This window comes from Passer domesticus, chromosome 3 (genome assembly GCF_036417665.1).
Source record: "Passer domesticus isolate bPasDom1 chromosome 3, bPasDom1.hap1, whole genome shotgun sequence".
NCBI classification, from domain to species: domain Eukaryota; kingdom Metazoa; phylum Chordata; class Aves; order Passeriformes; family Passeridae; genus Passer; species Passer domesticus.
Window position 1 is genome coordinate 47,859,558 of NC_087476.1, and position 18,167 is coordinate 47,877,724.

General features: G+C 37.8%; 1 long non-coding RNA gene across 2 annotated transcripts; it reads left to right on the forward strand.

The window, feature by feature from the left end:
* The first annotated feature begins 2,620 nt into the window (after nt 1–2,620).
* On the forward strand, nt 2,621–10,833 carry LOC135298066 (uncharacterized). Of its 2 annotated transcripts, none has more exons than XR_010360036.1 (3): nt 2,621–3,586; nt 4,678–4,851; nt 8,278–10,833. It is a non-coding gene; the product is annotated as an uncharacterized LOC135298066 (long non-coding RNA). The 2 variants fall into 2 exon arrangements; XR_010360037.1 differs by lacking the exon at nt 8,278–10,833 and adding an exon at nt 8,025–8,083.
* Nucleotides 10,834–18,167: the final 7,334 nt, after the last annotated feature.

The window sequence follows — 18,167 nt, forward strand, 5'->3', positions numbered from 1 at the left end:
TAAATGTGTGGAGAAAAATCACAGACAATGATATTGACTTGTTCTGTTCATGCTGTTGACAGACCTTACATAAGCTCTGGAAAGCATAAGAGTAAATAAGGTTTAGGAGTCACTTTCCTGAGAAGAAAACATAGTTTTCATCATGCAGATACCTTGCTAGTGAAATCATTTTATGCAGAATGTCAAAATCATTAAAGAAAACATAGATAAAGAGAACTAAACAGAAAATTAACTGTGGGGTTCATATTTGCTCAGATTCAGATTGATTATTTGTGCAATAAGCACTGACAGTATTGCTATCTACTAACTGCTTTTGAATTTCAAGAGGGTAGGCTGCTGAATATTCTTCCTTAATTGCTGCTGGAAAGTGCTAAGTAATAGTAGTTTTGGTTTAGTGTTATGCAATAGTCTGGGAGCTGGGGGAACTTGCCCTGCTCCTGAATGCTCATGTTGATAGTAACCTGTTGTTAGTAATGGCAATGACTTCATTTTAAGTAGTAGCAGGCCAGTATATTCTCTTAATTGCCTATAATTTTTCTCTGCAGTGTCTTCATGTCTATATCATGTGTATAAATATAACTCATCTGTATCATATTGTGCCTGGGACAGATGTGCTCACTCTCTGAATGTCTCCTGCAATTGCCTGAAACTGGTTCCCTCTGCAGTTGTGTGCCTGGCAGTTTGATAGCCAGGGAAACTCTGTCTTCAGTACACAGCACAAAAATGCAAATGCAGGTTTTATTGAAAGTGGCATAATTCAGTAGTTCTAATCCTCATCTTTAAATAAATGGCTAGAAGCATCAGTACTCAAATATTTTCTTTTAGAATCTTACTTTTTAAAGACTTGTAGAAGTAGGAAGGTGGATTAGAAGAAAACTGAAGTGAAGGTATAGTGTAATGAGAGCAAAGTAATTAACTTTTCTTATTTGTATTGAAGGTTTTAACAGACCTAAGGAAAATGGTACTCATTCACCTTTAGAAAAACTTAGATGTCTCACACTATCTTTTTGTAGTTTAAATACCATATATTGGTCATGGCTGAAATGCCTGGTATATAGACTTTTTCAGTGGTCATTGTTTGCAAAGAAAGATCAATTTCAATCATTCTTACTTTCAGTGAGAAAACAATGATATCCTCTGCATCTGGTAATGTCTGAAGAAATACTTTTTTTTTAGAAAATCTGACAGATATTTATGACATTCAAATGGCATTCAAAAAGACAGATTATAAAAATAACCATCCATCATAATATATTTTCCAGAGACACAGACCTGCATATTAAGCACAGTATTTGTAACTTACTCATGTCTGCTTTACTTTGTTTTATTCTAAGCTAAATACTGAAGTTGAGTGGAAGGCAAACTTGTAAAAAGTAACAGACAGGCCTTCTCAACCTATAATGGTGCTTTAATAGCTCTGTATTAGTATGCTTGCAAATTTCTAGGGTTAAATATTTTTGTTCTTAGCAATAGTATAATTTACAGAAACCTGTATGGACATAGACAGGTGAGGGTTTGTTTTCAGTATGTAGTGGGAAAAGTAGTGCCATGCTAGTGGAAAATAGTCTGCCAATAGGAAGTCCCCAAACGAGGAGTAGGAAACAATCTGCTGGTAGGAAGTCCCCAGATGAGGACCATTACAGGACATGGATGAGCATGGTGAAGAGTATCATGGTTCTCCCGCAAATCCTGAAGAGTGAGTCTTGAACTGCCATAACCTATAAATCACTTCCTTGTTTCTTCCTTGTCTCAGCTGCTGAGCAGGTCACAGCTGATAAGACAATCCAGTCCCTGCATGATTCACTCTTCCTCCTGTTTCCTTGATCTCTCAAGCAAGAAAAACCAGTGAGCACTGGTCATTTATGCAAACATCTCATCAGTGTTAGTTTTTGCGTATCTGGTGTACCATGTGTAGTTTTATTAAATAAAGATGTGTCTGCAAAAGGAAAATTCACCAATTTGTTTTAAATCCAATTGAAATCTAATTTATACTGTCATGAGGCTTTGCATAAGCACTATTTCAATTTGACAGTGGTGGGTTATCTTCAGTATAAACTGACTGTAATCTTTGGAGACTAATTGATATAAAGCATCATCCACATAGTTATTTGTATCAATTAGAAAACAATTAAAGGTAAACAGGGGAAAATTTCTTTTAGAATTGGTACCTATCAGTATGAATTTCCTATTTGACTGAATCTTGGTGATAAAAAAATTGCCAATGCATAAATCTGACAAAACAAATGGAGATATGGAGTCCACAGATAGTTCATTGCTGAGAGGACAAGACCACTCACCACTACTTTAGCCATAACAATAAAAGTTTTAATAACAGAAAGAGTGATCTGAGGATGGATGTGTCTGAGGAGATGTGCAGTTATCAGCATGGAGATGAGGTCCTTGGCAATTCTATTTGACTTTATTTCCCCTGTACAGAAATTGACAGCAGGTTGTGGATCAGCAATCTCATTATTGCAAAGTCATGAATGTTCCTTCTCTCTTTATCTGTTGTTAGGGTGGATATATCACAGTTGCAATGTACCGCAACATTTCTTTGCAGCACAACAAACCTTGGTGTCAAAAAACAGAAACAAAGATAAGCAAAGGTTTCTTGTTAGTTGTCTTAAACCTAGTCAAAAAAAGGTCATAATTTAGAACTTTTTATGCATAGATGATTTTTTTCCCAGAAATACCACTCAAAAAATTATAAAATTAGTCATTATCTCTCCCAAATAACAAAATATCCATTCTACAGCACTGACTCAATATTAAATTCTAGAAACCACATATATTTGCCATTTTAGGACCTGTGCTTTATTGGTAGTTTGTATGAATTTGTCATATTTTATCCAGGTGAAAATACTACATTATATATACTGTGCATATTTTGTTCTTTTACATGCAACACTGCCTTTGGTAGAGGAAACAAATCCTTCTCTACACCTTTCTGCCATCATTTTTCCTGGAGCCATCAATGTTGATGTGCTGGCTGAACACTCACATCTCTGTTAATATTCCTGTTTCCTTGCTTCATCCTACTAGATGATTAAAGTAGATTTCTTCAGGAATATTGTATTCATACAGATGGTGTCTGGTAGAGCAAAGCATTTGGAGGGCAGGATGAAACATGTTTCTTGTCAAGGGAGTGATTAAGGAGCAAGCTACAAAAAATAAAAGAGAAAGTCACTGTTACATATGCCCATGGCATTTTATATGCTTTTAAATCAGTTTTAGCCCATGATATATTCAACATCAGGGTTATATAACAGATATGTTGGAAGACTGTCTGACAGCTGGTATGACTACAATCTATCTTACTTGAACTTACAACCCTTTTCTATTTTCAGGGTTGACTATACACCCTAAAAACAGGTCACCTGTATCAAGAAAAGGGTCTACTTACTGCATCACCCTCATCTCTTCAGTCCCTTCCTGGGTTTCTGTGCAGGTCCATGTGCCCCTAGACTCATCCATCAGAAGGCCATTGATGACAAAGATCAAAAGGGAGGTGTGTGTGAAGTGCTTCAGTGCTTCACCAGTGAGAAGACTGGTGGGACCCATGTTCTCCAAAGAGAAGAGCCAGGCAGTGAGTCAGATCTGCTGAGTACTCTTAGGATATTACAGTAATGTCCATTAGGCTACAGCTAAGAAAAAGAATAAATGTAATGACGTAAGATTAATAGAAGTGTTGCCCTCTAAAATGATCAGGAGTGACAAGGAATCAGTGTGCTTTAACAGGATCATAACTGAGAGATTGTGACTAGCTGTGCTTTACATATAGCTAAACTCTAAATCTCACCTGATTCTTTCATATCTCCAACCCCAAGTGTGGTCTGTCACTCTTTCCAGTCTCACAAATTTCAAAGTCTCCTGGCAGGCAGCCGTATTTGTATTTTAGGTTTTCCATGATACTTCCTGCCTGAGGGGAGAAGGCAAGTCAAAAAAATGCATTGAGCTGATGAGAGAAGCAGAGGGAGAAAGCTGGTTCAGGGCCTAAGTATGACTGCTTTAATTCTAAGCTTTAAGTGGCTTCTATCAAGTATCTTTCTTCTTCTTTTTTTTCAAATGCTGGTTAACTTAAGCCTAACCATCTACACAAACATCTGGTTTAGCACCTCAGCTAATTATACCAGCTGAAGAGCTGGACAAGCTACATTCCAAATTATTCCCAAAAATCTTAGTTTCACTGCAGTTTACTTAAACAGTCAAACCTATTTTGAGAGCACTGAGTAGTTATTTCTGTTACTGTATTTATGTCAAAAGTTTTAACAGTTCCAAATATATATTGAGTTTCCCAAGCGACCTAGACTTCAATAGCAAAATATGGTAGAAACCAAAGACTTTAGTTCCAATATGAAGAGCAAATAACAAATAACTAAATCTCATATCTTTTTTCAACTTGAGTGTTTAATGCTCTGTAATGGACAAAATGAAAACTTGAGGCTACTCTGTCATACATAACCTGATAGCCTAGATCTCCACTACTTTATTCTTCATGCAGTCCTGAATTAAAACAGAATTTAAGACTGTTTATGAAGTGTTCCTTGATTCAGATTTTTAGGTGGCAATGATTTAACATACTAAGATGTTAGCATGCAGCATTCACAATGTTGTGAACTGCTTTTTTGAATCATAAGATGGACACAGGAAGCTACATCTGCCTACCTTTTGTTCTAGGTGTGGGAAAGAAGTAGCTACAGATTTCTTTAACAAAAAAAGCTAAGGAGACAAATATTTCCAGATTTGGCAGTTGAAAAGAAGGGATAATAAATTTGCCAGTTAGGAGGATCCACCCAATGAAGTTGCTGCATTTTGGACAACTGACAGATTCTCTGCATGGAGAGATTCTCAGTAAGTAGAAAATACCCCCAAAATTTTAAAAACCAAAAAAACAAACCAAACAAACAAACAAAAAAACCCCTCCAACTTTGGTATTTTTTCTTCTATTCATAACAATAGTTGCAAAATATTTGCTTCCACAGATCTGCTTGAGGGAATATGTCCTTATGTGAGAAGTAACTATGTTAGCAATTAAGAGCATTTGCTGTTTATAAAATAAAAAACTCCTTTAATAAAAAAAAAATTTATCCAGACCCAGTGCTGTCATATGATCAGATGAATGACAACACATGCATGATCTCATGAATATGTACCCCATCACCCAAATTAAGCTTGAGGTTCCTGAACCCAGTCCTCCTGACCTTCATGTGTCCTTGGCTCAGCCTCAGCTTGCAAAGGCAGAATATCATTCATAAGTATTTTAAAGCTTTTTCCAGCCTGGGGTTTGGAGAAATTTGATGGTATATTGTAGTCATTCCTCTTCTTTCTCTGATGAGAAGTGATAGAAGGATGTTGACATTTAAAACATTATCAATGGGTAGCTAAGTTGATACTCAGTGAGAAGGATGAGGAAAATTGTTCCTCAGAATATTTTTAGTTAAGGTTCCAAAAGTGCAAGCAGATGCCACTACATCTGTTACATCCTGTTCCCATGTTTGAGAGCACGTCTCTCACCACGTTAGATGGAAATTTCATTCTGAGGCAAATAGCAAGAAACATAGGTATTTCTCCTCACCTCCCAAGTCTTTATAATCTGGAGAACAAAGAAATAACATTTAAAAGATACCAATATATTTTACAGCTTACTTACGAAATCTGAACTCTCTGCATGGGTTTACTATTAATATTCATGCATATGATGCAGAAGAAACTTATTTTTATAAATTTTGGGTAAATAGCTAAAAATGTGTGTGCTAAAAACAATGTGAGACTAGAATCTAATGAAATATGTCTCTCCAATGTGAGAAACATACCCAATGTGAGAAACATACAGGACAAAATGCATTACATGATCTATATGGCCATTTTCACAAGGAGAATTGCAAAGGAAACAAGCTGTAAGTGACTAAGTAGGAAGCAGCATATTTACATGATACTGCTTGCAATTTTGGAATACTTATAGGTCATTCATAAGAGAAATGTCATGTGTTTTTTTATTAGTCTTTTTGTAAAAGTAATTCAATAATTTGTGTATATGTATTTTTTAGCATGTTGAATTAGTTTTCCTGGCTTTGAAATATATCTATGTATCTATTAATATCATGGTTCTCAACATCACATGCTTAGAACATATAGAATTAGGGTCTAAGGGCTGTGAATCATAATTAAAAATAATATTCAAGTCCTGTTGCTGATTTTGGTTTACCAAGCCAATAATTTTCAATGGCTGCACAAGTTACCTTTTTAATTTTTGTAGCATTTATACTACAGTGAATCTCAATAGATTTAACTGTTGAAGCCAATGGAATAAAATAAGCACAACGTTTGCAGGCAATTATTTAAGGGCCAAATATCAGGGAATCTGTTATAGAAGTCCCCAAGAAGCTCTGTTAGAAGTCAATAGGAGAGCCACCTGTTAAAGGAGAGCTGGAGGAAAGGAGCACTTAGTTCATAGTTACACACTGAAAAATTTACCTGCTAAACTACCATACAGATGAAGAAAGACAACTCCAGACAACCCTTAAAGGAAAGGTTCAGAAGAAATTAGTCAGCACCAGCTTTCAGGATCAAGCTCTGGGTTCCAACCAGACACAGCACCTATCTTGAAGATCCTTCTGAGCTTTTTAATTAGGTGGCTGTACATGGCTTTCCATCACACTGGGCTCCTGCAGACAGCCCCCATTTATCCTGCAACCTGATACATACCAAAAAGTCACTGAAGAGAGTAGCTGTCTCAAATCTTGATACATAGAAGTGTTCCTTAACAAGACAGTTATAGAAGTTCCAAAAATGCAAACAGATCCATGACTTAGGATTGAGTATGATTATGGATCTTTTCCAATAGGCAATTTTGGATGTGGCCATCGGAAGGCTAAAGTAATTTTATGTTATGAACGTGTGCTGTACTCTTCCAGTTAACCTCAATGCCACAGAGCTGTCCTGAGCTTGATTAAATTACTAATTTAAGACATAGAAAAGGAATATGTTGTATTTAGGGCTTACTGTGTTATTGCACAAAAATTAAAATTCTTATTTTAGACAGAATCAAGACTTAATAAAGATCCTTTGTGCATAAAGTTTCCCTTCGCAGGTTTTACTTCAGAAAAGTCATACTAAGAGTCTATTATGTTGCTTTCCCCACCCATTATAAGGGACATTTTTAATTGACTTGGCAACACAATTAAGCAAAACATTTCATGCCAGTGGGACACACAGCAATGTATTTTGTTTGGCTGGGGTATTTTTAAAAGCAATTCTAAGCAGAAAGTACAAAATTCTCCTTTCTTTTTCTTTAGATGGAAGGAACATTAAAAAAAATTCTCTTTGTTGTCATTAGTGACAATTCTGACCTTGAAGTCAATGTCCTCCATTGATGCTAGTGATTTCTTTTCCCTAGACCATGCAACCACTTCTTTAGACTGTACTTCTTTTTAATTGACTTGCTAAGCTTTTCTCCAAAAGGTTTTTTCCCTTTTCTTCTCAATTTCTTTTGAAATTTAGAGAAGGCAATTTTGACTTACTTCAGTCTGTTATAGATTTTGGAAATATTCCAGAGGCAAATATAGGACTAAAGCAAACTGGCAAAATCAATTATTTTAAAGTTTTAGCTTTTAGTTTAGACAATTTTGGCAATAATGCTGAAAGGATGCTGCAGAATGTCACAGTCTGGTCAGGAAACTGCAGTATAATGCATGGTGAATAAATAACACACCAAGTGACACTGATAAAAGAGTTCTGGGGAAAATAACACCCTCCAAATGTTTTCAAATTGTTATACCCCAATTTCTGGTCCTCCTTACATCAAACTGAGTCTGCAGCAATTTCACTGACAATATCAAGAACTGGATTCTTTATTCCCATAAACATTTTTTTCATGAAAGGTGAGCCTCATTGGAGTTATTTCAGCAAGAAATAGAGATAGCTCAAGCTTTAAGTAAAGGAAAGAAGCACAGGGATCATTATGTCTGCATTTCACCTAAAGAGTGGGTGCATGGCACAGACTGTTGGCCCATTTTCCTTTGCAGCAACCAGCAACATTCCCAGGTCTGGGTGTCTAGTTTTCTTCCCTGTTAGAACCATATGAAAAGGAATGGAGCCGAGGAAGTGGGCTGAGACATTTTGATATCCTCTGATACTGACGTATGTACTAGTACATACATTTACTAGTGTTTTAGAATATGTAATTCATCAGCTCAAACTAAACACTTTTTGTACATCATGTATGAAAATAAAAGAACTGGTGGATGAGAAGCTCAAACCTGCAATGTGCCCTTGCAGCCCAGGAAGTCAACTGTGTCTTGGCCTTCATCAAAAGAAATGCGGCCAGCAGGGAAAGGGAAGTGATTCTCCCCTTCTACTCTGCTCTCCTGAAGTGATGCATACAGCTCTGGAGTCCCCAGAATAAGGATATGGAGCTGCTGGAGCAGGTGTAAAAGGCCACAGAGAGGATCAGAGGGCCGGAGTGCCTCTTCTATGAAGACAGGCTGGGAGATCCAGGCTTGTTCAGCCTGGAAAAAACTCCAGGGAGACCATATTACATCATTCCAGTACCTAAAGGAAGCCTACAAGAGAGCTGGAAAGGGACTCTTTATCAGGGCATGTAGTGATAAGAGAAGGGTGACAGACTTCAAGCTGAAAGGCATTATGTTTAAATTAGACACTGCAAAGAAATTCTTTACTATAAGGGTGGTGAGGCACTGTAACAGGTTGCCCAGAGCAGTGGTGGATACCCCATCCCTGGAAGGGTTCAGAGCCAGGCTGGATGATGAGACTTTGAACAGCCTGGTCTAGTGGAAGGTGTTACTGCTCATGCAGGGAGCTTGAAACTAGATGATCTTTAATATCCCTTCCAAACCAAAATTTTCTGTGATTCTATGACTGTGATTCATGTACAATCTTTAATTCTGAGGATGTAGCACTGATCATTACCTTTTCTGCAGCTTACATCATGACGGTTCTCTGCTGGTGTAATACTTTCCAGTTTCATGAGCTGATGAGCTGTAAAGCAGGTGCAATATTTTCCATCATCCAGCTATTCACTGACACAACAGGTGTGTACAGACAGTCCCATGTCTGTCCTTCTAGAAAGGAGACCAACTACCCTTCAAAGATGATATTCAAAGACTGTCCTGTGGGGTAGTACTTGAAAGAATTACATAAAATGATATTTTAAGACTTTCTGTGAAGGAAGTTAGAGTAGCATTCCAGTTTACCTGCATGTTTCCCAAAAGATATATTTCTCCTTACCTGTGACTTTTCTGTGAATTTCTTCAAGCACCACCTTCCAGTGAAACAAAACCCTCTGCCTCTTAAGAATTCTCTGTTCCTTAAGGCATGAATATGCTCAAATATATACCTGGATATAAAGCCACAAAAATAGGGATAAACTGTTTTGCATTAATCCCAGGTGGAATGTTGGTTGTCATGAGAACAGAGTTTTTTCAAAGGTAAACCTTGAATCCACAAGACAAATTATTTAATATACTTAACCAGTCAATTTCACACCAGAACTATGTCATTACTTTGTAATAAACCTAATGTGATCATTCTTTCATCCCTTTTTAAGGTGCACGTAAAATTCTCAGTCTGAGCTGGTGAGTTGCTTAGTTATGTTTTGCAATAATAATAAATGAGGCTTCTTTTTTTGTGTTTGTCTCCTAAAAGGTTCCCTACCACTACACACTTTCCTTTATTTTCAGAAAATGAAGCAAGTGTTTGCCTTACACTAGCTGAGGAAACAATCCTAAGCCCAACACTTTTCGACATATAGGCTAAACCTGCCTTTATATTACTAAGAAACAAAAGATTCCAATAGCATAAAGTGCAGATGGTAAAAAATTGGAGAAAATTTCTGTGTTTGAGGAAGGCAGCAAATGCTGTTTTCTTGCCTTGTCTCCTCATTGTTCACAATCTCCAAGTTTGTTGTCTGTTGTCTTTCACAGAGCATGAGCTTGGCAGAGCCTAAATGCCACACATCACTATTTTTGCCAGCAAGAAAACTCTTACATCTCTGGGTGGATCTCTAGAAAAATTGCCTTTTATTATATTTTGATTCAGCTGGCTCTGTGATGGAGTTCTGCTGCAATTGTTTGAACAGTTTTCAATGAAGATGGCATAAGGAATAAATGTTCACTGAATCCCTTGGGAATGGAAAGAATGCATCTGCCTGTTAAATGTCTCGGAGTTTAATTCAAAAGAGTCAAATGATCTACCCAAGAGTATGCGCCTTATTCTCAGAATTTAAAATATGTTGTCCCTTAGGTTACGTGAGTAACTTAAGAGTTATTTATGTATTTACTTTTGCTTGTTTCTCACTCTTGACTCTCCACCATCCAAATGAACACCTGAAGTAGGTGCAAAATGATCTATTAGCTCATTTGCTCTTCCTGGAAAGTGGCTTAGACAGCCTATACATAGATTAGCCTTCCAACACCATTGGGATTCAGTTTGAAATGGCTGAACTCAGCTGCATAGGGCTAAGGGAGCCTGTTGGATTATTGCAGGTGACTTCAGCCTTCACATGGCCATTTGATTAGCTCAAGCAGCACCAATACTTTCCTATTTGATTTGTGGCTTGGCACTTTAATGGAACAATGAGGCAAATCCTTAACCAGCACAGCCCCTTTGATTTTAGTACAATAGTTGTAACATTAAAAGATTTCCAAAACTTTCTCTACCTTGAAACTGCCTGTGTAGCTCTAAATTGCATTTTCTCAGTCTAACAGTATTCCAGTCCAATGGATTTGAAAAAAGTAAGGACTATTCTAGTGCTAAGCATGGAACTAATTTTTCAAGATGTTGTTTTGTTTTTTGGTTTTGTTTTGTTTTTTGCTTTAAATGAATAACTATTTGGTTGTTAAGTGTTACAACTGCCTCTTCAACTTCTTGCTGGAGTGGGCATAATTAATAGGCCTGTCATACATTTAGACCTAGAAAAAAATACCATTCTGTACTCAAAATAAAAGTGTTACCAGTGGCAACCTCATTGCCTGTTTTAATAGACAGACCGAGTGCTGAAGGAGCACTGGGACAAATCCAGTCTCCTCAACATGGGACAGGACTCTTTGTCAGGACAGTGTAGGAAGGATGCTCAAACTATATTTGCTTTGTGTAAAATTTCAGAGCCGCAGTTTCTAACATGGGTTATTCTGTAGTAAACTAATTTTAGAGCAAGCCAGAAATAACCAGAACAAAGCAGGATAATAGCTGCTGTCATCTGCTTTCATCTCTCCAATGGGAACTAAATTCACCAAAATGAACTGTAAGACATAGTGGGGGTGGCTCTGTTCCTTTTCACCTGAGCCTGAATGTCTGGCTTCATCCTTCATCTGGTTTCAGGCAAATTAGCTCATTGAGGGCAACAGACATCTTGTCTTCATACTGCTGAGGAAAAAAAATTAAATCTTTTTGTTTAGTGAAAATTGCAGAGGCCATTCACTGCCAAAACAATTCTGTGGGGACTAAAGGACTGGGAAATAGCTAGAAATTACTAAGAGGTAGGCATTGCCAGTAGAGATCTTTTTATCCCCAAAATGACTCTGACATCAACTCAGAAAAAGGAAATGCAGGATATCCTGAGTACAGCCCTTTGGGTTCACCCAGATGTTAGCACAGGGGACAAAACACACTGCATGGAGATGTCTGTGTTCATCCCACATACATTAGTGTGAGCAATGGAAACATGGAAGACAGCCAGACTGTGAGCTGAGAGCCAGACTGAGACATCCAAAGGGACAGGACAGCAACACTAGGCTGGGGGTCCACAGCACCAGCAGCACCCTCTGAACTAGCCAGTGACCAAACACTTGAGCAGGAGGCTTCGGTTGTCACGTACTGAGCATCACCTGAAGCCAAGGAGAAGCCAGGCACTGCAGCTACAACAGGGATCATAGGGACAGGAGCTGGAACAGCACAGCAGTGAGCCCTGGGAAGGCAGAGAGTCACCATAGTCATCACACATCTGCCCAGCCCTGTCTGTCATGGACTTGGACTTTGCTGCCAGCACAGACTGCCATGGGAAATTGTGCTTGGGCTCAAGAGACCAATGGCTCCTGGAGACCTGAAACTGCTGGAGCTGCTTCCCCTTAACACTCCCTGCAGGCACAGTAATCCTGAGTAGCCTGTGGTGTACACAGGACTTCAGCACCTGCTTGTGCTGCATGCATCCAGGCAGAATTGCTTGATGATTACTGCCATTATGCTCCTTCCATCTTGGTTTGACATGTGAGGCAAAATCTAGGCACACTTCCTGCAGCACATGATTCCATATTTATTTTTTTCCTTTGTTCTTGCCACTGGAAAGGACGGCAAGGTTCACTTCAACAGAATTTTGCATTATTGTTGCACTCTCCTTAAAATTGTCTGTATTTATTGTTTGTGTTTAATCTTTCCTCTGCTGTGTCTTAGAAACATATGCTTGAGAGATCATCATTTACTTGAGACAATGACAAAATATTTTGTTATGTTTTATTTTAGAATTATAGTGAGGAAATGATGCCTCAGTCCACAGGATTTAGAAGCTCATAAACCAAGGATTATTTCCAGCAGTAGTTGACATGGCAAATTATTTACTTCTGAAGGCTCCAGAATGGATAAGGGATTGTTTTTATCAGTTTATAGTAGGATGGCATCAATCAATGGGAAAAACTCACTTCATTGATGTGCAATTACTTAACAGGTCTTTTACTAAAAGCCAAAAGGTTACAGGGTGAGTGAGAAAAAATAATAGAAAATTTCTTCTCCATGAGAAGCTAATTTGCATTGTAAATGTTTCAAGCAAAATAAAGCATAGATAGGATGCTAATGTAGACTCACCTGTCATGGGAATAGCTACCCTTGTCAGAGACAGCTGACCATCAATTACCGAACCACAAAATACCAGATTCAGAATCTTTTTTAAGTGTTCTGTACTTTCTCCAACTACAGGCTGTTCAGGATTTGTACAAAAGAAGGGAAAGGGTTTTCACAGAAAGGGTTTGCTAGTGTTACATATTCCTGTGCTTGCAGACATTGCTCAATCTGCAAATTTGATTTTGAATAAATTATTTTGAAGGAATCAGTTACATGCAATCAAGAATAAATCGCTAGTTGCATATTTAATTTTCCTGTCATATCTCAGTTCATCTTGGATTATAGATAATCCAAAAATTGAAATGCAGCCAAATTCCCACCTCAATAGAGGTAAAGAGCACTTCACTGTATAACACAAGGGAGAAAAATCCTCTTGCTTTTGTGGAAATTTCACTTATAGTGTAAAAAAAGACTCATGACACTTCTTATCCTACGCCTCTACTACAGGGGTAATTTTCTGAATCTAGGAGGAGATTATTTTAAAACAAATAAAATAAGTAGTTTTTATCGAGTGGTTAGAAAACAAATATGAGAAGGATTGATGAAATGAAATAAGGAAATGGAAGCAAGAGAAATTCAAATTTGGAAAATATTTTTTGCAAAGAACATGGTTAAATACAGGAACATATAGTCCAGAGATGCTGTAGAATCTCCATTCTTGGGGATTTCCAAAGCTGAGGTGGACATGGGCCTGAGAAACCTAGTCTAACTTTCAAGTTAACCATGAAATGCACAGGAAGTTGGACTAGGTGACCTCTAAAAATCCAACAAACCTGCAAAATTGATGATACTACTGGATTTTGTTGCTGAAGGAGGTTGAGGAATACAGACCATATGAGGAAATTCAAACAGGGATTAGACAAATCCATTGACAGATAGCAAGAAAGAGGATGGGCCCTCCAACAGGCCCAGTGATCATGGATGAACAGAGGGATGAAAAAACAAGCAGTGGATAACAATATGCTCATGATGCCTGTCTAACCAGCACCTCCTGTTGACATAGCCAAGGGGAAAATACTTGGCAGTTGCACATTTGGTCTGATCCACAGGACATATTATTTTACCATTAATTCTTCTCACTTATTGGTCGGATACAACACTGCTGCTTCTGTGTCTCTGTTACATTTCCTGGATCCAGGATTCGAATTACAAATGGTGTTCAGTGCAGAAGATGTGAGCATGGAGATACAGACCTTGGCACTCTGGAATTTACTGGGGGACAACTGAGCTCAATATTTTGGGATTAAGCTAGTTTCTAATTTGCTAAGAGAATAGTTTTTGATCACACTTCAGAAAGCATCTGGGTTATACCTCAGAAATCAAGATCAAACTCAGTGTGTGTTTTAAACTTTAAAAATTTTTTTTTTGTTTTTTTGATAGGTTGAGAAAAAAATCAAATTTAAATATTAGGTAGCAGACAAATACCCAAAAACATATCTCAGCATATATTTACTAAGAGAAGCCTGTAATCAAATGCTTGTATTTAAACTGGTAGTGGTAGTCAAGCTGACTGAACTATTCAGCAGGCCTGAAATGCTCTCCCTGAGAAGCATTCTTGCTTGATCTGGGATCTAAAGCCTTCACTCTGTAAGAGTTTGGTCATACCCAGGTTCCTCCAGCCCTGCTGGAGACATTGTGACTATCCAAGCTATGAATGCCTTTGGAACTTCTTAATGCAATCTCAGTTTCTCTGGAGTAGTCCCATCTGTCTATAGCATAATGACTCACAACCTTCTTAGTAAAGGGGAGAGAAAGTCAACACTGTAAGAATCTGCAATCCCCTTTGGTCGGTCACTATGCCAGAACCTTGACAACAGCTTTCATTATTGTGCTCTAGTTTTAATGGATTACCCTTTTTATTGCTGGCTGCAGTAGCAGTTCACAAAAATAAACCAAAATTTTTTGTTATTTTAAAAAATTCCCTAATCTTCATTAATGTTGATCTCTTTCATGTTATTTATTGAATGATAAAATTACCATTAGCAGATAGCAACTAAAGTATATAAAATGTAAATGCCAGCAATATCAAGGAAGCATATTTTAGCGACAAAACTTAATATAAGCACACATCATGATTGGATTTTTTTGTGCAGAGAATGGAAGATGATGGGTATGGATGGATGGAATGTAGGTGAATAGAGATAATGATGAAGGTAATCTCACCTCTAAGGAGTTACAGCTGCACCAATAACCAAGAATTCAGAGCAGGCCTGCTCTTAATAGGTCACAGCTAGGTCCAATTAGGATGGGTATTATAAAAGAGTAGGTTGGCTGATCAGGAAGTTAGAGTTTGTTGGCTGTGCTGTGAGGAAGAAGGAGTTAGTACTGTGAGGAGCTACCCATGAGAAATCAAGAAGGTATGGAGCTTTTGCAATAAGATGACAACAAATGGGGTTGCCTCTCTTAGATTAATTAATCTATTCAACAAAACAAGTTGAGGCCACTAGTTGGGTTAACAATATGGAAAAGTACGTGCTATTGGAGCTTATGGACTACTGTTTAAATGAACTTTTTTCTCTATTAATAAACTTTTTTGCTTGTGATTCTAAATTTTAGTGGTACAACACCCAAAGCACAAGGTGTATTAGATAATAACATTGTAAATTGTTTCTCAGTCTTACTCAGAAGTCTCAATACTCTTATTTTGCAGATGAGACTCAGAGCACTAAGATACAGATTCTAAATACCTGAATAATATAGAAAATACTATTTTTCTTGTTGCCGGGGTTCTCCACATTCCCCATGCAGTTTGTTTGAATTTGTACATCAGATTCCTATTCATTTCACTGGACTTGGACAAGTATCAAATATTCAAAGATGTAGCCTTTGCAGACTATAATATAAAGTTAATGGGAATCATAGAGAGTATCCCCCTTGTCTCATTTCCTGATTCAGAGGGTTTAGTTGTTCCTTTATGCATCTAATTCAGCAGAAGTCATCTGAAAAATCCTGAAAACATCAGGGTAACTGCACAGTGGATATCCCCCCAAGTACACATTCTTAATGTACCTGTGAGTGGAAAGGCTCCCTCATTACAGAGACAAATGAAAAGTACCTTCTTTGGTGGGAGTAGCAGTAGCAAAACCAATTGCATTTGCTGCATTCTTTGTTTCCTTTCTCAGCCCATGATACCACAGCCTTTGCAAATCACAATGCCAGCTGACATAGGGCACAGAATTATTACTACTTGCATGAATAGAAATTTCTGATGCAGCCTGGATATTACAAGCTTGAATTTGCTTAGTTGCACATTGTTTGTGACAAATAAGAGACCAACAATAATGAGGAGATGGGGTATAAATGTTATTGTAGAGTTATCGCACTCTTTGCAACATCTGCATATTGCATGTCCATGGAAATGAAGGTGTAGGTGAGGAAGGAAAGAATTTAGTCAGCTAACAGAACAGTAAGAAGAATCAAAACAAATGTTTTCTAGAAAAAAAAAATATAGAGTGTTGCTGCGTATGGGGGATTTCTACAGTTTTAATGTCAGAGGGTTTTAAAATCAGACATAGACCCTCTATGTGGTGGATTTAATTTACATTTAAAAATAAAAAATCCTACTGTGATTGAGCTGCTTGCAAAGTATAAACTATGGTTTCATGTGGTAGTGAGTAGACATGTGTGGCTGCTGACTATTTTCCTCCAACTCTCCTTGTGTGGGTTGAAACATTTGCAGTTCCAGGTCATAGACCAGAAGCCACAGAATATAGAAAAGACAGGCAACATTGGTTTTTTTTCTCAGTAAATGTGTATGTGCAGGAAAGGACTATCAACTGTGGAGCAGTATAATTTCTGCTTTCCCCTCAAAGTCATAAATTTGTAACTTGAGCTGCTGGAGAACTAGGGAAGGGTTTTTGCGCTACATAATTATAGAAAAGACAGCTGAAAAGTAGACTGAGGCTTGGTTCTGATGGAGAGTCACAATAACAATAAGGTAATTCCTCAGACAGTAAGGAATTAAAAGTATTTACTTACAGTTCTAGAGATTTTGTTTTATACTGTAGAAGAGTAGCTTTGTTTGCACCAATTAAACAATAAGTAATTAAATTTGACATGTCAGTTAAATCCCTTCTGTCCATTTAGCTGCAACTTCTTTTACTTTGAATCAGTTGCTACTCATGTTATATTTTTTTTTAATTGAGCAAAACCCGCTCTTCTCACTCAGCAGATTTTATAGCTGTACCATACCTACAAGTAGGTAGGTAGAGTAGGTTCCAGGAAACTCCCTGGTTTCACTGGTTTCACTGATGGTGTCTGCCCTCCAGTTTCTGTTGAAAAAATATGCAAAATTATGAAGATTTACTCTTAGATCCCTGGCAACCAAACTCCTGAATGACAGAGCATTCAGACCAGCTGCTTAGGAGGAATAAAGACTAGTACCTGACTCTAAAGATTCAGGATTTAACAACCAGACAAGGGCAAGCCTATATGTGCAGAGTCTACTGCAAAACTGTAAGGGCCGAAAAAAAACGCAAAAAGGAAGTTCTGTGCCAAGAAAAAAAGCTTGAAACTGTAGCTTTAAAGGGGTTGGTGGTAGGACATAACCAGGCCCAAGAATCATTTTCCTATTTTCCACGCTAATTAGAGAGCAAAAAAAAAAGAAAGTAAAGGGGTAGACACTGGGTCAGGTAAAGCTCTGTGAGTTCATTTACATGTAAAAGAAGTGAAATTAAAAACAGGGGTCAAAAGATAAGCATAATTTTGAAATATACAATGGAGTCCCAAGAGCAGCCTGTCTGTCATAGATGTTTTCCCATCAAAATACTTTAATCCAATTTGAACACTTGAAGGTAAATTTGCAACATCTGTCAGGTTAGTTTTGGCATCTCTTTTTCTTTTGTGCTGCATCTCATTTCCTCCCAGGCCATTGTCTTGTAGTCACTAATTTTCCAAAATTTCTGATTTGTTGGGTTTTTTTTCAGTTACCTTTCGTTTGATCGTATCTCCTTTCCAGAGCGTTTGTAAGCCTTTCTTTCCTGGGTCGCAAGATTTCGTTTCCCGGCCCGAAAGGAAATTTCATTTCCTTTCGGGCCGGGAAACGAAATCTTGCGATTTCAATGGGGACCACTTGTGCTCTCCGTGGTGCATGTCCCTGCACTTGACGGCATCCCAGCACTTTTGATGGTTTGGACTTGGGCAAAAATTTTTTTTTGTTTTTTCAGTATCCATGCCATGGGAGTCATATCTTGCCATCAAAGCTCTGTCTTGCTCCCTGATTGTTTCTCCTGCCTTTGCAACATCTGTCAGGTTAGTTTTGGCAACTTTTGGCCCTTTGCACTGCACCTCATATCATCCTGGTCCATTTTCTAGTTGTC